Raw genomic sequence first — 19,569 nt, forward strand, 5'->3', positions numbered from 1 at the left:
CGTTGCACTCTCTCTCCTCCAAGGAAGGTGCTAGGCAGGAATTGTCTTGCTGGTCCTCACTTGCCCTGGCAGTCATTGCAGATAAACAGAAAGACTCGCGCTCTGCTCTTTCCTAGCCTTGCAAACAGCCAAAGAAGTTTGTCTCCCTCGTGAGCGCCAAAATGCTAAAATGAAACGTTGCACTCTCTCTCCTCCAAGGAAGGTGCTAGGCAGGAATTGTCTTGCTGGTCCTCACTTGCCCTGGCAGTCATTGCAGATAAACAGCAAGACTCGGGCTCTGCTCTTTCCTAGCCTTGTAAACAGCCAAAGCAGTTTCTCTCCCTCGTGAGCGCCAAAATGCTAAAATGAAACGTTGCACTCTCTCTCCTCCAAGGAAGGTGCTAGGCAGGAATTGTCTTGCTGGTCCTCACTTGCCCTGGCAGTCATGGCAGATAAACAGCAAGACTGGGGCTCTGCTCTTTCCTAGCCTTGCAAACAGCCAAAGAAGTTTTTCTCCCTCGTGAGCGCCAAAATGCTAAAATGAAACGTTGCACTCTCTCTCCTCCAAGGAAGGTGCTAGGCAGGAATTGTCTTGCTGGTCCTCACTTGCCCTGGCAGTCATTGCAGATAAACAGCAAGACTCAGGCTCTGCTCTTTCCTAGCCTTGCAAACAGGCACTCTGCTTTTTCTCACTCTCGCACACCAAAAAGCAAAATGAAACGTTGCACTCTCTCTCCTCCAAGCAAGGTGGTAGGCAGGAAGTGTCTTGCTGGTCCTCACTTGCCCTGGCAGTCATTACAGATGAACAGCAAGACTGGGCTCTGCTCTTTCCTAGCCTTGCAAACAGCCAAAGCAGTTTGTCTCACTCGTGAGCGCCAAAATGCTAAAATGAAACGTTGCACTCTCTCTCCTCCAAGGAAGATGCTAGGCAGGAATTGCCTTGTAGGACCACACTTGCCCTGGCAGTCATTGCAGATATACAGCAAGACTGGGGCTCTGCTCTTTCCTAGCCTTGCAAACAGCCAAAGCAGTTTGTCTCGCTCGTGAGCGCCAAAATGCTAAAATGAAACGTTACACTCTCTCTCCTCCAAGGAAGGTGCTAGGCAGGAATTGTCTTGCTGGTCCTCACTTGCCCTGGCAGTCATGGCAGATAAACAGCAAGACTGGGGGTCTGCTCTTTCCTAGCCTTGCAAACAGCCAAAGCAGTTTGTCTCCCTCGTGAGCGCCAAAATGCTAAAATGAAACGTTGCACTCTCTCTCCTCCAAGGAAGGTGCTAGGCAGGAATTGTCTTGCTGGTCCTCACTTGCCCTGGCAGTCATTGCAGATAAACAGCAAGACTCAGGCTCTGCTCTTTCCTAGCCTTGCAAACAGCCAAAGCAGTTTGTCTCGCTCGTGAGCGCCAAAATGCTAAAATGAAACGTTGCACTCTCTCACCTCCAAGGAAGGTGCTAGGCAGGAATTGTCTTGCTGGTCCTCACTTGCCCTGGCAGTCATTGCAGGTAAACAGCAATACTCGGGCTCTGCTCTTTCCTAGCCTTGCAAACAGCCAAAGCAGTTTGTCTCGCTCGTGAGCGCCAAATTGCTAAAATGAAACGTTGCACTCTCTCTCCTCCAAGGAAGGTGCTAGGCAGGAATTGTCTTGCTGGTCCTCACTTGCCCTGGCAGTCATGGCAGATAAACAGCAAGACTGGGGCTCTGCTCTTTCCTAGCCTTGCAAAGCGCCAAAGCAGTTTGTCTCCCTCGTGAGCGCCAAAATGCTAAAATGAAACGTTGCATTCTCTCTCCTCCAAGGAAGGTACTGGGCAGGAATTGTCTTGCTGGTCCTCACTTGCCCTGGCAGTCATTGCAGATAAACAGCAAGACTCAGGCTCTGCTCTTTCCTAGCCTTGCAAACAGCCAAAGCAGTTTGTCTCCCTCGTGAGCGCCAAAATGCTAAAATGAAACGTTGCACTCTCTCTCCACCAAGGAAGGTGCTAGGCAGGAATTATCTTGCTGGTCCTCACTTGCCCTGGCAGTCATTGCAGATAAACAGCAAGACTGGGGCTCTGCTCTTTTCTAGCCTTGCAAACAGGCACTCTGCTTTTTCTCACTCTCGCACTCCAAAAAGCAAAATGAAACGTTGCACTCTCTCTCCTCCAAGCAAGGTGCTAGGCAGGAATTGTCTTGCTGGTCCTCACTTGCCCTGGCAGTCATTGCAGATAAACAGCAAGACTCGGGCTCTGCTCTTTCCTAGCCTTGTAAACAGCCAAAGCAGTTTCTCTCCCTCCTGAGCGCCAAAATGCTAAAATGAAACGTTGCACTCTCTCTCCTCCAAGGAAAGTGCTAGGCAGGAATTGTCTTGCTGGTCCTCACTTGCCCTGGCAGTCATGGCAGATAAACAGCAAGACTGGGGCTCTGCTCTTTCCTAGCCTTGCAAACAGCCAAAGAAGTTTCTCTCCCTCGTGAGCGCCAAAATGCTAAAATGAAACGTTGCACTCTCTCTCCTCCAAGGAAGGTGCTAGGCAGGAATTGTCTTGCTGGTCCTCACTTGCCCTGGCAGTCATTGCAGATAAACAGAAAGACTCGCGCTCTGCTCTTTCCTAGCCTTGCAAACAGCCAAAGAAGTTTGTCTCCCTCGTGAGCGCCAAAATGCTAAAATGAAACGTTGCACTCTCTCTCCTCCAAGGAAGGTGCTAGGCAGGAATTGTCTTGCTGGTCCTCACTTGCCCTGGTAGTCATTGCAGATAAACAGCAAGACTGGGGCTCTGCTCTTTCCTAGCCTTGCAAACAGCCAAAGAAGTTTCTCTCCCTCGTGAGCGCCAAAATGCTAAAATGAAACGTTGCACTCTCTCTCCTCCAAGGAAGGTGCTAGGCAGGAATTGTCTTGCTGGTCCTCACTTGCCCTGGCAGTCATTGCAGATAAACAGAAAGACTCGCGCTCTGCTCTTTCCTAGCCTTGCAAACAGCCAAAGAAGTTTGTCTCCCTCGTGAGCGCCAAAATGCTAAAATGAAACGTTGCACTCTCTCTCCTCCAAGGAAGGTGCTAGGCAGGAATTGTCTTGCTGGTCCTCACTTGCCCTGGCAGTCATTGCAGATAAACAGAAAGACTCGCGCTCTGCTCTTTCCTAGCCTTGTAAACAGCCAAAGCAGTTTCTCTCCCTCGTGAGCGCCAAAATGCTAAAATGAAACGTTGCACTCTCTCTCCTCCAAGGAAGGTGCTAGGCAGGAATTGTCTTGCTGGTCCTCACTTGCCCTGGCAGTCATGGCAGATAAACAGCAAGACTGGGGCTCTGCTCTTTCCTAGCCTTGCAAACAGCCAAAGAAGTTTTTCTCCCTCGTGAGCGCCAAAATGCTAAAATGAAACGTTGCACTCTCTCTCCTCCAAGGAAGGTGCTAGGCAGGAATTGTCTTGCTGGTCCTCACTTGCCCTGGCAGTCATTGCTGATAAACAGCAAGACTCGGGCTCTGCTCTTTCCTAGCCTTGTAAACAGCCAAAGCAGTTTGTCTCCCTCGTGAGCGCCAAAATGCTAAAATGAAACGTTGCACTCTCTCTCCTCCAAGGAAGGTGCTAGGCAGGAATTGTCTTGCTGGTCCTCACTTGCCCTGGCAGTCATTGCAGATAAACAGCAAGACTCAGGCTCTGCTCTTTCCTAGCCTTGCAAACAGGCACTCTGCTTTTTCTCACTCTCGCACACCAAAAAGCAAAATGAAACGTTGCACTCTCTCTCCTCCAAGCAAGGTGGTAGGCAGGAAGTGTCTTGCTGGTCCTCACTTGCCCTGGCAGTCATTGCAGATGAACAGCAAGAATGGGCTCTGCTCTTTCCTAGCCTTGCAAACAGCCAAAGCAGTTTGTCTCCCTCGTGAGCGCCAAAATGCTAAAATGAAACGTTGCACTCTCTCTCCTCCAAGGAAGATGCTAGGCAGGAATTGTCTTGCTGGTCCTCACTTGCCCTGGCAGTCATGGCAGATAAACAGCAAGACTGGGGCTCTGCTCTTTCCTAGCCTTGCAAAGCGCCAAAGCAGTTTGTCTCCCTCGTGAGCGCCAAAATGCTAAAATGAAACGTTGCACTCTCTCTCCTCCAAGGAAGGTGCTAGGCAGGAATTGTCTTGCTGGTCCTCACTTGCCCTGGCAGTCATTGCAGATAAACAGCAAGACTCAGGCTCTGCTCTTTCCTAGCCTTGCAAACAGCCAAAGCAGTTTGTCTCGCTCGTGAGCGCCAAAATGCTAAAATGAAACGTTGCACTCTCTCACCTCCAAGGAAGGTGCTAGGCAGGAATTGTCTTGCTGGTCCTCACTTGCCCTGGCAGTCATTGCAGGTAAACAGCAATACTCGGGCTCTGCTCTTTCCTAGCCTTGCAAACAGCCAAAGCAGTTTGTCTCGCTCGTGAGCGCCAAATTGCTAAAATGAAACGTTGCACTCTCTCTCCTCCAAGGAAGGTGCTAGGCAGGAATTGTCTTGCTGGTCCTCACTTGCCCTGGCAGTCATGGCAGATAAACAGCAAGACTGGGGCTCTGCTCTTTCCTAGCCTTGCAAAGCGCCAAAGCAGTTTGTCTCCCTCGTGAGCGCCAAAATGCTAAAATGAAACGTTGCATTCTCTCTCCTCCAAGGAAGGTACTGGGCAGGAATTGTTTTGCTGGTCCTCACTTGCCCTGGCAGTCATTGCAGATAAACAGCAAGACTGGGGCTCTGCTCTTTTCTAGCCTTGCAAACAGGCACTCTGCTTTTTCTCACTCTAGCACTCCAAAAAGCAAAATGAAACGTTGCACTCTCTCTCCTCCAAGCAAGGTGCTAGGCAGGAATTGTCTTGCTGGTCCTCACTTGCCCTGGCAGTCATTGCAGATAAACAGCAAGACTCGGGCTCTGCTCTTTCCTAGCCTTGTAAACAGCCAAAGCAGTTTCTCTCCCTCCTGAGCGCCAAAATGCTAAAATGAAACGTTGCACTCTCTCTCCTCCAAGGAAGGTGCTAGGCAGGAATTGTCTTGCTGGTCCTCACTTGCCCTGGCAGTCATTGCAGATAAACAGTAAGACTCGGGCTCTGCTCTTTCCTAGCCTTGCAAACAGCCAAAGAAGTTTGTCGCGCTCGTGAGCACCAAAATGCTAAAATGAAACGTTGCACTCTCTCTCCTCCAAGGAAGGTGCTAGGCAGGAATTGTCTTGCTGGTCCTCACTTGCCCTGGCAGTCATGGCAGATAAACAGCAAGACTGGGGCTCTGCTCTTTCCTAGCCTTGCAAACAGCCAAAGAAGTTTCTCTCACTCGTGAGCGCCAAAATGCTAAAATGAAACGTTGCACTCTCTCTCCTCCAAGGAAGGTGCTAGGCAGGAATTGTCTTGCTGGTCCTCACTTGCCCTGGCAGTCATTGCAGATAAACAGCAAGACTCGGGCTCTGCTCTTTCCTAGCCTTGTAAACAGCCAAAGCAGTTTCTCTCCCTCCTGAGCGCCAAAATGCTAAAATGAAACGTTGCACTCTCTCTCCTCCAAGGAAGGTGCTAGGCAGGAATTGTCTTGCTGGTCCTCACTTGCCCTGGCAGTCATGGCAGATAAACAGCAAGACTCGGGCTCTGCTCTTTCCTAGCCTTGCAAACAGCCAAAGAAGTTTTTCTCCCTCGTGAGCGCCAAAATGCTAAAATGAAACGTTGCACTCTCTCTCCTCCAAGGAAGGTGCTAGGCAGGAATTGTCTTGCTGGTCCTCACTTGCCCTGGCATTCATTGCAGATAAACAGTAAGACTGGGGCTCTGCTCTTTCCTAGCCTTGCAAACAGCCAAAGAAGTTTCTCTCCCTCGTGAGCGCCAAAATGCTAAAATGAAACGTTGCACTCTCTCTCCTCCAAGGAAGGTGCTAGGCAGGAATTGTCTTGCTGGTCCTCACTTGCCCTGGCAGTCATTGCAGATAAACAGCAAGACTCGGGCTCTGCTCTTTCCTAGCCTTGTAAACAGCCAAAGCAGTTTCTCTCCCTCCTGAGCGCCAAAATGCTAAAATGAAACGTTGCACTCTCTCTCCTCCAAGGAAGGTGCTAGGCAGGAATTGTCTTGCTGGTCCTCACTTGCCCTGGCAGTCATGGCAGATAAACAGCAAGACTGGGGCTCTGCTCTTTCCTAGCCTTGCAAACAGCCAAAGAAGTTTCTCTCCCTCGTGAGCGCCAAAATGCTAAAATGAAACGTTGCACTCTCTCTCCTCCAAGGAAGGTGCTAGGCAGGAATTGTCTTGCTGGTCCTCACTTGCCCTGGCAGTCATTGCAGATAAACAGAAAGACTCGCGCTCTGCTCTTTCCTAGCCTTGCAAACAGCCAAAGAAGTTTGTCTCCCTCGTGAGCGCCAAAATGCTAAAATGAAACGTTGCACTCTCTCTCCTCCAAGGAAGGTGCTAGGCAGGAATTGTCTTGCTGGTCCTCACTTGCCCTGGTAGTCATTGCAGATAAACAGCAAGACTGGGGCTCTGCTCTTTTCTAGCCTTGCAAACAGGCACTCTGCTTTTTCTCACTCTCGCACTCCAAAAAGCAAAATGAAACGTTGCACTCTCTCTCCTCCAAGGAAGATGCTAGGAAGGAATTGCCTTGTAGGACCTCACTTGCCCTGGCAGTCATTGCAGATATACAGCAAGACTGGGGCTCTGCTCTTTCCTAGCCTTGCAAACAGCCAAAGCAGTTTGTCTCGCTCGTGAGCGCCAAAATGCTAAAATGAAACGTTGCACTCTCTCTCCTCCAAGGAAGGTGCTAGGCAGGAATTGTCTTGCTGGTCCTCACTTGCCCTGGCAGTCATTGCAGATAAACAGCAAGACTCAGGCTCTGCTCTTTCCTAGCCTTGCAAACAGCCAAAGCAGTTTGTCTCGCTCGTGAGCGCCAAAATGCTAAAATGAAAAGTTGCACTCTCTCACCTCCAAGGAAGGTGCTAGGCAGGAATTGTCTTGCTGGTCCTCACTTGCCCTGGCAGTCATTGCAGATAAACAGTAAGACTCGGGCTCTGCTCTTTCCTAGCCTTGCAAACAGCCAAAGCAGTTTCTCTCCCTCGTGAGCGCCAAAATGCTAAAATGAAACGTTGCACTCTCTCTCCTCCAAGGAAGGTGCTAGGCAGGAATTGCCTTGCTGGTCCTCACTTGCCCTGGAATTCATTGCAGATAAACAGCAAGACTGGGGCTCTGCTCTTTCCTACCTTACAAACAGCCAATGCAGTTCGTCTCCCTCATGAGCACCAAAATGTTAAAATGAAACGTTGCACTCTCTCTCCTCCATGGAAGGTGCTAGGCAGGAATGGTCTTGCTGGTCCTCACTTGCCCTGGCAGTCATTGCAGATAAACAGCAAGACTGGGGCTCTGCTCTTTCCTAGCCTTGCAAACAGCCAAAGAAGTTTCTCTCCCTCGTGAGCACGAAAATGTTAAAATGAAACGTTGCACTCTCTCTCCTCCAAGGAAGGCGCTAGGCAGGAATTGTCTTGCTGGCCCTCACTTGCCCTGTCAGTCATTGCAGATAAACAGCAAGACTGGGGCTCTGCTCTTTCCTACCTTGTAAACAGCCAAAGCAGTTTCTCTCCCTCGTGAGCGCGAAAATATTAAAATGAAACGTTGCACTCTCTCTCCTCCAAGGAAGGTGCTAGGCAGGAATTGTCTTGCTGGTCCTCACTTGCCCTGTCAGTCATTGCAGATAAACAGCAAGACTGGGGCTCTGCTCTTTCCTACGTTGTAAACAGCCAAAGCAGTTTCTCTCCCTCGTGAGCGCGAAAATGTTAAAATGAAACGTTGCACTCTCTCTCCTCCAAGGAAGGTGCTAGGCAGGAATTGTCTTGCTGGTCCTCACTTGCCCTGGCAGTCATTGGAGATAAACAGCAAGACTGGGGCTCTGCTCTGTCCTAGCCTTGCAAACAGCCAAAGCAGTTTGTCTCCCTCGTGAGCGCCAAAATTCTAAAATGAAACGTTGCACTCTCTCTCCTCCAAGGAAGGTGCTAGGCAGGAATTGCCTTGCTGGTCCTCACTTGCCCTGGAATTCATTGCAGATAAACAGCAAGACTGGGGCTCTGCTCTTTCCTACCTTACAAACAGCCAATGCAGTTCGTCTCCCTCATGAGCACCAAAATGTTAAAATGAAACGTTGCACTCTCTCTCCTCCAAGGAAGGTGCTAGGCAGGAATTGCCTTGCTGGTCCTCACTTGCCCTGGCAGTCATGGCAGATAAACAGCAAGACTGGGGCTCTGCTCTTTCCTAGCCTTGCAAACAGCCAAAGAAGTTTCTCTCCCTCGTGAGCGCCAAAATGCTAAAATGAAACGTTGCACTCTCTCTCCTCCAAGGAAGGTGCTAGGCAGGAATTGTCTTGCTGGTCCTCACTTGCCCTGGCAGTCATTGCAGATAAACAGAAAGACTCGCGCTCTGCTCTTTCCTAGCCTTGCAAACAGCCAAAGAAGTTTGTCTCCCTCGTGAGCGCCAAAATGCTAAAATGAAACGTTGCACTCTCTCTCCTCCAAGGAAGGTGCTAGGCAGGAATTGTCTTGCTGGTCCTCACTTGCCCTGGTAGTCATTGCAGATAAACAGCAAGACTGGGGCTCTGCTCTTTTCTAGCCTTGCAAACAGGCACTCTGCTTTTTCTCACTCTCGCACTCCAAAAAGCAAAATGAAACGTTGCACTCTCTCTCCTCCAAGGAAGATGCTAGGAAGGAATTGCCTTGTAGGACCTCACTTGCCCTGGCAGTCATTGCAGATATACAGCAAGACTGGGGCTCTGCTCTTTCCTAGCCTTGCAAACAGCCAAAGCAGTTTGTCTCGCTCGTGAGCGCCAAAATGCTAAAATGAAACGTTGCACTCTCTCTCCTCCAAGGAAGGTGCTAGGCAGGAATTGTCTTGCTGGTCCTCACTTGCCCTGGCAGTCATGGCAGATAAACAGCAAGACTGGGGGTCTGCTCTTTCCTAGCCTTGCAAAGCGCCAAAGCAGTTTGTCTCCCTCGTGAGCGCCAAAATGCTAAAATGAAACGTTGCACTCTCTCTCCTCCAAGGAAGGTGCTAGGCAGGAATTGTCTTGCTGGTCCTCACTTGCCCTGGCAGTCATTGCAGATAAACAGCAAGACTCAGGCTCTGCTCTTTCCTAGCCTTGCAAACAGCCAAAGCAGTTTGTCTCGCTCGTGAGCGCCAAAATGCTAAAATGAAAAGTTGCACTCTCTCACCTCCAAGGAAGGTGCTAGGCAGGAATTGTCTTGCTGGTCCTCACTTGCCCTGGCAGTCATTGCAGGTAAACAGCAATACTCGGGCTCTGCTCTTTCCTAGCCTTGCAAACAGCCAAAGCAGTTTGTCTCGCTCGTGAGCGCCAAATTGCTAAAATGAAACGTTGCACTCTCTCTCCTCCAAGGAAGGTGCTAGGCAGGAATTGTCTTGCTGGTCCTCACTTGCCCTGGCAGTCATGGCAGATAAACAGCAAGACTGGGGCTCTGCTCTTTCCTAGCCTTGCAAAGCGCCAAAGCAGTTTGTCTCCCTCGTGAGCGCCAAAATGCTAAAATGAAACGTTGCATTCTCTCTCCTCCAAGGAAGGTACTGGGCAGGAATTGTCTTGCTAGTCCTCACTTGCCCGGGCAGTCATGGCAGATAAACAGCAAGACTGGGGCTCTGCTCTTTCCTAGCCTTGTAAAAAGCCAAAGCAGTTTGTCTCCCTCGTGAGCGCCAAAATGCTAAAATGAAACGTTGCACTCTCTCTCCTCCAAGGAAGGTGCTAGGCAGGAATTGTCTTGCTGGTCCTCACTTGCCCTGGCAGTCATTCCAGATAAACAGTAAGACTCGGGCTCTGCTCTTTCCTAGCCTTGCAAACAGCCAAAGCAGTTTCTCTCCCTCGTGAGCGCCAAAATGCTAAAATGAAACGTTGCACTCTCTCTCCTCCAAGGAAGGTGCTAGGCAGGAATTGTCTTGCTGGTCCTCACTTGCCCTGGCAGTCATTGCAGATAAACAGCAAGACTCAGGCTCTGCTCTTTCCTAGCCTTGCAAACAGCCAAAGCAGTTTGTCTCCCTCGTGAGCGCCAAAATGCTAAAATGAAACGTTGCACTCTCTCTCCTCCAAGGAAGGTGCTAGGCAGGAATTATCTTGCTGGTCCTCACTTGCCCTGGCAGTCATTGCAGATAAACAGCAAGACTCGGGCTCTGCTCTTTCCTAGCCTTGCAAACAGCCAAAGCAGTTTGTCTCGCTCGAGAGCGCCAAAATGCTAAAATGAAACGTTGCACTCTCTCTCCTCCAAGGAAGGTGCTAGGCAGGAATTGTCTTGCTGGTCCTCACTTGCCCTGGCAGTCATGGCAGATAAACAGCAAGACTGGGGCTCTGCTCTTTCCTAGCCTTGCAAAGCGCCAAAAAAGTTTGTCTCCCTCGTGAGCGCCAAAATGCTAAAATGAAACGTTGCACTCTCTCTCCTCCAAGGAAGGTGCTAGGCAGGAATTGTCTTGCTGGTCCTCACTTGCCCTGGCAGTCATTGCAGATAAACAGTAAGACTCGGGCTCTGCTCTTTCCTAGCCTTGCAAACAGCCAAAGAAGTTTGTCTCGCTCGTGAGCACCAAAATGCTAAAATGAAACGTTGCACTCTCTCTCCTCCAAGGAAGGTGCTAGGCAGGAATTGTCTTGCTGGTCCTCACTTGCCCTGGCAGTCATGGCAGATAAACAGTAAGACTCGGGCTCTGCTCTTTCCTAGCCTTGCAAACAGCCAAAGAAGTTTGTCGCGCTCGTGAGCACCAAAATGCTAAAATGAAACGTTGCACTCTCTCTCCTCCAAGGAAGGTGCTAGGCAGGAATTGTCTTGCTGGTCCTCACTTGCCCTGGCAGTCATGGCAGATAAACAGCAAGACTGGGGCTCTGCTCTTTCCTAGCCTTGCAAACAGCCAAAGAAGTTTCTCTCACTCGTGAGCGCCAAAATGCTAAAATGAAACGTTGCACTCTCTCTCCTCCAAGGAAGGTGCTAGGCAGGAATTGTCTTGCTGGTCCTCACTTGCCCTGGCAGTCATTGCAGATAAACAGCAAGACTCGGGCTCTGCTCTTTCCTAGCCTTGTAAACAGCCAAAGCAGTTTCTCTCCCTCCTGAGCGCCAAAATGCTAAAATGAAACGTTGCACTCTCTCTCCTCCAAGGAAGGTGCTAGGCAGGAATTGTCTTGCTGGTCCTCACTTGCCCTGGCAGTCATGGCAGATAAACAGCAAGACTCGGGCTCTGCTCTTTCCTAGCCTTGCAAACAGCCAAAGAAGTTTTTCTCCCTCGTGAGCGCCAAAATGCTAAAATGAAACGTTGCACTCTCTCTCCTCCAAGGAAGGTGCTAGGCAGGAATTGTCTTGCTGGTCCTCACTTGCCCTGGCATTCATTGCAGATAAACAGTAAGACTGGGGCTCTGCTCTTTCCTAGCCTTGCAAACAGCCAAAGAAGTTTCTCTCCCTCGTGAGCGCCAAAATGCTAAAATGAAACGTTGCACTCTCTCTCCTCCAAGGAAGGTGCTAGGCAGGAATTGTCTTGCTGGTCCTCACTTGCCCTGGCAGTCATTGCAGATAAACAGCAAGACTCGGGCTCTGCTCTTTCCTAGCCTTGTAAACAGCCAAAGCAGTTTCTCTCCCTCCTGAGCGCCAAAATGCTAAAATGAAACGTTGCACTCTCTCTCCTCCAAGGAAGGTGCTAGGCAGGAATTGTCTTGCTGGTCCTCACTTGCCCTGGCAGTCATGGCAGATAAACAGCAAGACTGGGGCTCTGCTCTTTCCTAGCCTTGCAAACAGCCAAAGAAGTTTCTCTCCCTCGTGAGCGCCAAAATGCTAAAATGAAACGTTGCACTCTCTCTCCTCCAAGGAAGGTGCTAGGCAGGAATTGTCTTGCTGGTCCTCACTTGCCCTGGCAGTCATTGCAGATAAACAGAAAGACTCGCGCTCTGCTCTTTCCTAGCCTTGCAAACAGCCAAAGAAGTTTGTCTCCCTCGTGAGCGCCAAAATGCTAAAATGAAACGTTGCACTCTCTCTCCTCCAAGGAAGGTGCTAGGCAGGAATTGTCTTGCTGGTCCTCACTTGCCCTGGTAGTCATTGCAGATAAACAGCAAGACTGGGGCTCTGCTCTTTTCTAGCCTTGCAAACAGGCACTCTGCTTTTTCTCACTCTCGCACTCCAAAAAGCAAAATGAAACGTTGCACTCTCTCTCCTCCAAGGAAGATGCTAGGAAGGAATTGCCTTGTAGGACCTCACTTGCCCTGGCAGTCATTGCAGATATACAGCAAGACTGGGGCTCTGCTCTTTCCTAGCCTTGCAAACAGCCAAAGCAGTTTGTCTCGCTCGTGAGCGCCAAAATGCTAAAATGAAACGTTGCACTCTCTCTCCTCCAAGGAAGGTGCTAGGCAGGAATTGTCTTGCTGGTCCTCACTTGCCCTGGCAGTCATTGCAGATAAACAGCAAGACTCAGGCTCTGCTCTTTCCTAGCCTTGCAAACAGCCAAAGCAGTTTGTCTCGCTCGTGAGCGCCAAAATGCTAAAATGAAAAGTTGCACTCTCTCACCTCCAAGGAAGGTGCTAGGCAGGAATTGTCTTGCTGGTCCTCACTTGCCCTGGCAGTCATTGCAGGTAAACAGCAATACTCGGGCTCTGCTCTTTCCTAGCCTTGCAAACAGCCAAAGCAGTTTGTCTCGCTCGTGAGCGCCAAATTGCTAAAATGAAACGTTGCACTCTCTCTCCTCCAAGGAAGGTGCTAGGCAGGAATTGTCTTGCTGGTCCTCACTTGCCCTGGCAGTCATGGCAGATAAACAGCAAGACTGGGGCTCTGCTCTTTCCTATCCTTGCAAAGCGCCAAAGCAGTTTGTCTCCCTCGTGAGCGCCAAAATGCTAAAATGAAACGTTGCATTCTCTCTCCTCCAAGGAAGGTACTGGGCAGGAATTGTCTTGCTAGTCCTCACTTGCCCGGGCAGTCATGGCAGATAAACAGCAAGACTGGGGCTCTGCTCTTTCCTAGCCTTGTAAAAAGCCAAAGCAGTTTGTCTCCCTCGTGAGCGCCAAAATGCTAAAATGAAACGTTGCACTCTCTCTCCTCCAAGGAAGGTGCTAGGCAGGAATTGTCTTGCTGGTCCTCACTTGCCCTGGCAGTCATTCCAGATAAACAGTAAGACTCGGGCTCTGCTCTTTCCTAGCCTTGCAAACAGCCAAAGCAGTTTCTCTCCCTCGTGAGCGCCAAAATGCTAAAATGAAACGTTGCACTCTCTCTCCTCCAAGGAAGGTGCTAGGCAGGAATTGTCTTGCTGGTCCTCACTTGCCCTGGCAGTCATTGCAGATAAACAGTAAGACTCGGGCTCTGCTCTTTCCTAGCCTTGCAAACAGCCAAAGCAGTTTCTCTCCCTCGTGAGCGCCAAAATGCTAAAATGAAACGTTGCACTCTCTCTCCTCCAAGGAAGGTGCTAGGCAGGAATTGCCTTGCTGGTCCTCACTTGCCCTGGAATTCATTGCAGATAAACAGCAAGACTGGGGCTCTGCTCTTTCCTACCTTACAAACAGCCAATGCAGTTCGTCTCCCTCATGAGCACCAAAATGTTAAAATGAAACGTTGCACTCTCTCTCCTCCATGGAAGGTGCTAGGCAGGAATGGTCTTGCTGGTCCTCACTTGCCCTGGCAGTCATTGCAGATAAACAGCAAGACTGGGGCTCTGCTCTTTCCTAGCCTTGCAAACAGCCAAAGAAGTTTCTCTCCCTCGTGAGCACGAAAATGTTAAAATGAAACGTTGCACTCTCTCTCCTCCAAGGAAGGCGCTAGGCAGGAATTGTCTTGCTGGCCCTCACTTGCCCTGTCAGTCATTGCAGATAAACAGCAAGACTGGGGCTCTGCTCTTTCCTACCTTGTAAACAGCCAAAGCAGTTTCTCTCCCTCGTGAGCGCGAAAATATTAAAATGAAACGTTGCACTCTCTCTCCTCCAAGGAAGGTGCTAGGCAGGAATTGTCTTGCTGGTCCTCACTTGCCCTGTCAGTCATTGCAGATAAACAGCAAGACTGGGGCTCTGCTCTTTCCTACGTTGTAAACAGCCAAAGCAGTTTCTCTCCCTCGTGAGCGCGAAAATGTTAAAATGAAACGTTGCACTCTCTCTCCTCCAAGGAAGGTGCTAGGCAGGAATTGTCTTGCTGGTCCTCACTTGCCCTGGCAGTCATTGGAGATAAACAGCAAGACTGGGGCTCTGCTCTGTCCTAGCCTTGCAAACAGCCAAAGCAGTTTGTCTCCCTCGTGAGCGCCAAAATTCTAAAATGAAACGTTGCACTCTCTCTCCTCCAAGGAAGGTGCTAGGCAGGAATTGCCTTGCTGGTCCTCACTTGCCCTGGAATTCATTGCAGATAAACAGCAAGACTGGGGCTCTGCTCTTTCCTACCTTACAAACAGCCAATGCAGTTCGTCTCCCTCATGAGCACCAAAATGTTAAAATGAAACGTTGCACTCTCTCTCCTCCAAGGAAGGTGCTAGGCAGGAATTGCCTTGCTGGTCCTCACTTGCCCTGGCAGTCATGGCAGATAAACAGCAAGACTGGGGCTCTGCTCTTTCCTAGCCTTGCAAACAGCCAAAGAAGTTTCTCTCCCTCGTGAGCGCCAAAATGCTAAAATGAAACGTTGCACTCTCTCTCCTCCAAGGAAGGTGCTAGGCAGGAATTGTCTTGCTGGTCCTCACTTGCCCTGGCAGTCATTGCAGATAAACAGAAAGACTCGCGCTCTGCTCTTTCCTAGCCTTGCAAACAGCCAAAGAAGTTTGTCTCCCTCGTGAGCGCCAAAATGCTAAAATGAAACGTTGCACTCTCTCTCCTCCAAGGAAGGTGCTAGGCAGGAATTGTCTTGCTGGTCCTCACTTGCCCTGGTAGTCATTGCAGATAAACAGCAAGACTGGGGCTCTGCTCTTTTCTAGCCTTGCAAACAGGCACTCTGCTTTTTCTCACTCTCGCACTCCAAAAAGCAAAATGAAACGTTGCACTCTCTCTCCTCCAAGGAAGATGCTAGGAAGGAATTGCCTTGTAGGACCTCACTTGCCCTGGCAGTCATTGCAGATATACAGCAAGACTGGGGCTCTGCTCTTTCCTAGCCTTGCAAACAGCCAAAGCAGTTTGTCTCGCTCGTGAGCGCCAAAATGCTAAAATGAAACGTTGCACTCTCTCTCCTCCAAGGAAGGTGCTAGGCAGGAATTGTCTTGCTGGTCCTCACTTGCCCTGGCAGTCATGGCAGATAAACAGCAAGACTGGGGGTCTGCTCTTTCCTAGCCTTGCAAAGCGCCAAAGCAGTTTGTCTCCCTCGTGAGCGCCAAAATGCTAAAATGAAACGTTGCACTCTCTCTCCTCCAAGGAAGGTGCTAGGCAGGAATTGTCTTGCTGGTCCTCACTTGCCCTGGCAGTCATTGCAGATAAACAGCAAGACTCAGGCTCTGCTCTTTCCTAGCCTTGCAAACAGCCAAAGCAGTTTGTCTCGCTCGTGAGCGCCAAAATGCTAAAATGAAAAGTTGCACTCTCTCACCTCCAAGGAAGGTGCTAGGCAGGAATTGTCTTGCTGGTCCTCACTTGCCCTGGCAGTCATTGCAGGTAAACAGCAATACTCGGGCTCTGCTCTTTCCTAGCCTTGCAAACAGCCAAAGCAGTTTGTCTCGCTCGTGAGCGCCAAATTGCTAAAATGAAACGTTGCACTCTCTCTCCTCCAAGGAAGGTGCTAGGCAGGAATTGTCTTGCTGGTCCTCACTTGCCCTGGCAGTCATGGCAGATAAACAGCAAGACTGGGGCTCTGCTCTTTCCTAGCCTTGCAAAGCGCCAAAGCAGTTTGTCTCCCTCGTGAGCGCCAAAATGCTAAAATGAAACGTTGCATTCTCTCTCCTCCAAGGAAGGTACTGGGCAGGAATTGTCTTGCTAGTCCTCACTTGCCCGGGCAGTCATGGCAGATAAACAGCAAGACTGGGGCTCTGCTCTTTCCTAGCCTTGTAAAAAGCCAAAGCAGTTTGTCTCCCTCGTGAGCGCCAAAATGCTAAAATGAAACGTTGCACTCTCTCTCCTCCAAGGAAGGTGCTAGGCAGGAATTGTCTTGCTGGTCCTCACTTGCCCTGGCAGTCATTCCAGATAAACAGTAAGACTCGGGCTCTGCTCTTTCCTAGCCTTGCAAACAGCCAAAGCAGTTTCTCTCCCTCGTGAGCGCCAAAATGCTAAAATGAAACGTTGCACTCTCTCTCCTCCAAGGAAGGTGCTAGGCAGGAATTGTCTTGCTGGTCCTCACTTGCCCTGGCAGTCATTGCAGATAAACAGCAAGACTCAGGCTCTGCTCTTTCCTAGCCTTGCAAACAGCCAAAGCAGTTTGTCTCCCTCGTGAGCGCCAAAATGCTAAAATGAAACGTTGCACTCTCTCTCCTCCAAGGAAGGTGCTAGGCAGGAATTATCTTGCTGGTCCTCACTTGCCCTGGCAGTCATTGCAGATAAACAGCAAGACTCGGGCTCTGCTCTTTCCTAGCCTTGCAAACAGCCAAAGCAGTTTGTCTCGCTCGAGAGCGCCAAAATGCTAAAATGAAACGTTGCACTCTCTCTCCTCCAAGGAAGGTGCTAGGCAGGAATTGTCTTGCTGGTCCTCACTTGCCCTGGCAGTCATGGCAGATAAACAGCAAGACTGGGGCTCTGCTCTTTCCTAGCCTTGCAAAGCGCCAAAAAAGTTTGTCTCCCTCGTGAGCGCCAAAATGCTAAAATGAAACGTTGCACTCTCTCTCCTCCAAGGAAGGTGCTAGGCAGGAATTGTCTTGCTGGTCCTCACTTGCCCTGGCAGTCATTGCAGATAAACAGTAAGACTCGGGCTCTGCTCTTTCCTAGCCTTGCAAACAGCCAAAGAAGTTTGTCTCGCTCGTGAGCACCAAAATGCTAAAATGAAACGTTGCACTCTCTCTCCTCCAAGGAAGGTGCTAGGCAGGAATTGTCTTGCTGGTCCTCACTTGCCCTGGCAGTCATGGCAGATAAACAGCAAGACTGGGGCTCTGCTCTTTCCTAGCCTTGCAAAGCGCCAAAGAAGTTTGTCTCCCTCGTGAGCGCCAAAATGCTAAAATGAAACGTTGCACTCTCTCTCCTCCAAGGAAGGTGCTAGGCAGGAATTGTCTTGCTGGTCCTCACTTGCCCTGGCAGTCATTGCAGATAAACAGTAAGACTCGGGCTCTGCTCTTTCCTAGCCTTGCAAACAGCCAAAGAAGTTTGTCTCGCTCGTGAGCACCAAAATGCTAAAATGAAACGTTGCACTCTCTCTCCTCCAAGGAAGGTGCTAGGCAGGAATTGTCTTGCTGGTCCTCACTTGCCCTGGAATTCATTACAGATAAACAGCAAGACTCGGGCTCTGCTCTTTCCTAGCCTTGTAAACAGCCAAAGCAGTTTCTCTCCCTGCTGAGCGCCAAAATGCTAAAATGAAACGTTGCACTCTCTCTCCTCCAAGGAAGGTGCTAGGCAGGAATTGTCTTGCTGGTCCTCACTTGCCCTGGCAAACGTTGCAGATAAACAGCAAGACTGGGGCTCTGCTCTTTCCTAGCCTTGCAAACAGCCAAAGAAGTTTCTCTCCCTCCTGACCGCCAAAATGCTAAAATGAAACGTTGCACTCTCTCTCCTCCAAGGAAGGTGCTAGGCAGGAATTGTCTTGCTGGTCCTCACTTGCCCTGGCAGACATTGCAGATAAACAGGAAGACTCGGGCTCTGCTCTTTCCTAGCCTAGCAAACAGCCAAAGAAGTTTGTCTCGCTCGTGAGCACCAAAATGCTAAAATGAAACGTTACACTCTCTCTCCTCCAAGGAAGGTGCTAGGCAGGAATTGTCTTGCTGGTCCTCACTTGCCCTGGCAGTCATTGCAGATAAACAGCAAGACTCGGGCTCTGCTCTTTCCTAGCCTTGTAAACAGCCAAAGCAGTTTGTCTCCCTCGTGAGCGCCAAAATGCTAAAATGAAACGTTGCACTCTCTCTCCTCCAAGGAAGGTGCTAGGCAGGAATTGTCTTGCTGGTCCTCACTTGCCCTGGCAGTCATTGGAGATAAACAGCAAGACTGGGGCTCTGCTCTGTCCTAGCTTTGCAAACAGCCAAAGCAGTTTGTCTCCCTCGTGAGCGCCAAAATTCTAAAATGAAACGTTGCACTCTCTCTCCTCCAAGGAAGGTGCTAGGCAGGAATTGCCTTGCTGGTCCTCACTTGCCCTGGAATTCATTGCAGATAAACAGCAAGACTGGGGCTCTGCTCTTTCCTACCTTACAAACAGCCAATGCAGTTCGTCTCCCTCATGAGCACCAAAATGTTAAAATGAAACGTTGCACTCTCTCTCCTCCATGGAAGGTGCTAGGCAGGAATGGTCTTGCTGGTCCTCACTTGCCCTGGCAGTCATTGCAGATAAACAGCAAGACTGGGGCTCTGCTCTTTCCTAGCCTTGCAAACAGCCAAAGAAGTTTCTCTCCCTCGTGAGCACGAAAATGTTAAAATGAAACGTTGCACTCTCTCTCCTCCAAGGAAGGTGCTAGGCAGGAATTGTCTTGCTGGCCCTCACTTGCCCTGTCAGTCATTGCAGATAAACAGCAAGACTGGGGCTCTGCTCTTTCCTACCTTGTAAACAGCCAAAGCAGTTTCTCTCCCTCGTGAGCGCGAAAATGTTAAAATGAAACGTTGCACTCTCTCTCCTCCAAGGAAGGTGCCAGGCAGGAATTGTCTTGCTGGTCCTCACTTGCCCTGTCAGTCATTGCAGATAAACAGCAAGACTGGGGCTCTGCTCTTTCCTACGTTGTAAACAGCCAAAGCAGTTTCTCTCCCTCGTGAGCGCGAAAATGTTAAAATGAAACGTTGCACTCTCTCTCCTCCAAGGAAGGTGCTAGGCAGGAATTGTCTTGCTGGTCCTCACTTGCCCTGGCAGTCATTGGAGATAAACAGCAAGACTGGGGCTCTGCTCTGTCCTAGCCTTGCAAACAGCCAAAGCAGTTTGTCTCCCTCGTGAGCGCCAAAATTCTAAAATGAAACGTTGCACTCTCTCTCCTCCAAGGAAGGTGCTAGGCAGGAATTGCCTTGCTGGTCCTCACTTGCCCTGGAATTCATTGCAGATAAACAGCAAGACTGGGGCTCTGCTCTTTCCTACCTTACAAACAGCCAATGCAGTTCGTCTCCCTCATGAGCACCAAAATGTTAAAATGAAACGTTGCACTCTCTCTCCTCCAAGGAAGGTGCTAGGCAGGAATTGTCTTGCTGGTCCTCACTTGCCCTGGCAGTCATTGCAGATAAACAGAAAGACTCGCGCTCTGCTCTTTCCTAGCCTTGCAAACAGCCAAAGAAGTTTGTCTCCCTCGTGAGCGCCAAAATGCTAAAATGAAACGTTGCACTCTCTCTCCTCCAAGGAAGGTGCTAGGCAGGAATTGTCTTGCTGGTCCTCACTTGCCCTGGTAGTCATTGCAGATAAACAGCAAGACTGGGGCTCTGCTCTTTTCTAGCCTTGCAAACAGGCACTCTGCTTTTTCTCACTCTCGCACTCCAAAAAGCAAAATGAAACGTTGCACTCTCTCTCCTCCAAGGAAGATGCTAGGAAGGAATTGCCTTGTAGGACCTCACTTGCCCTGGCAGTCATTGCAGATATACAGCAAGACTGGGGCTCTGCTCTTTCCTAGCCTTGCAAACAGCCAAAGCAGTTTGTCTCGCTCGTGAGCGCCAAAATGCTA

Source organism: Phaethon aethereus (assembly GCF_964289735.1).
Source record: "Phaethon aethereus genome assembly, chromosome: 21".
Lineage (NCBI taxonomy): Eukaryota > Metazoa > Chordata > Aves > Phaethontiformes > Phaethontidae > Phaethon > Phaethon aethereus.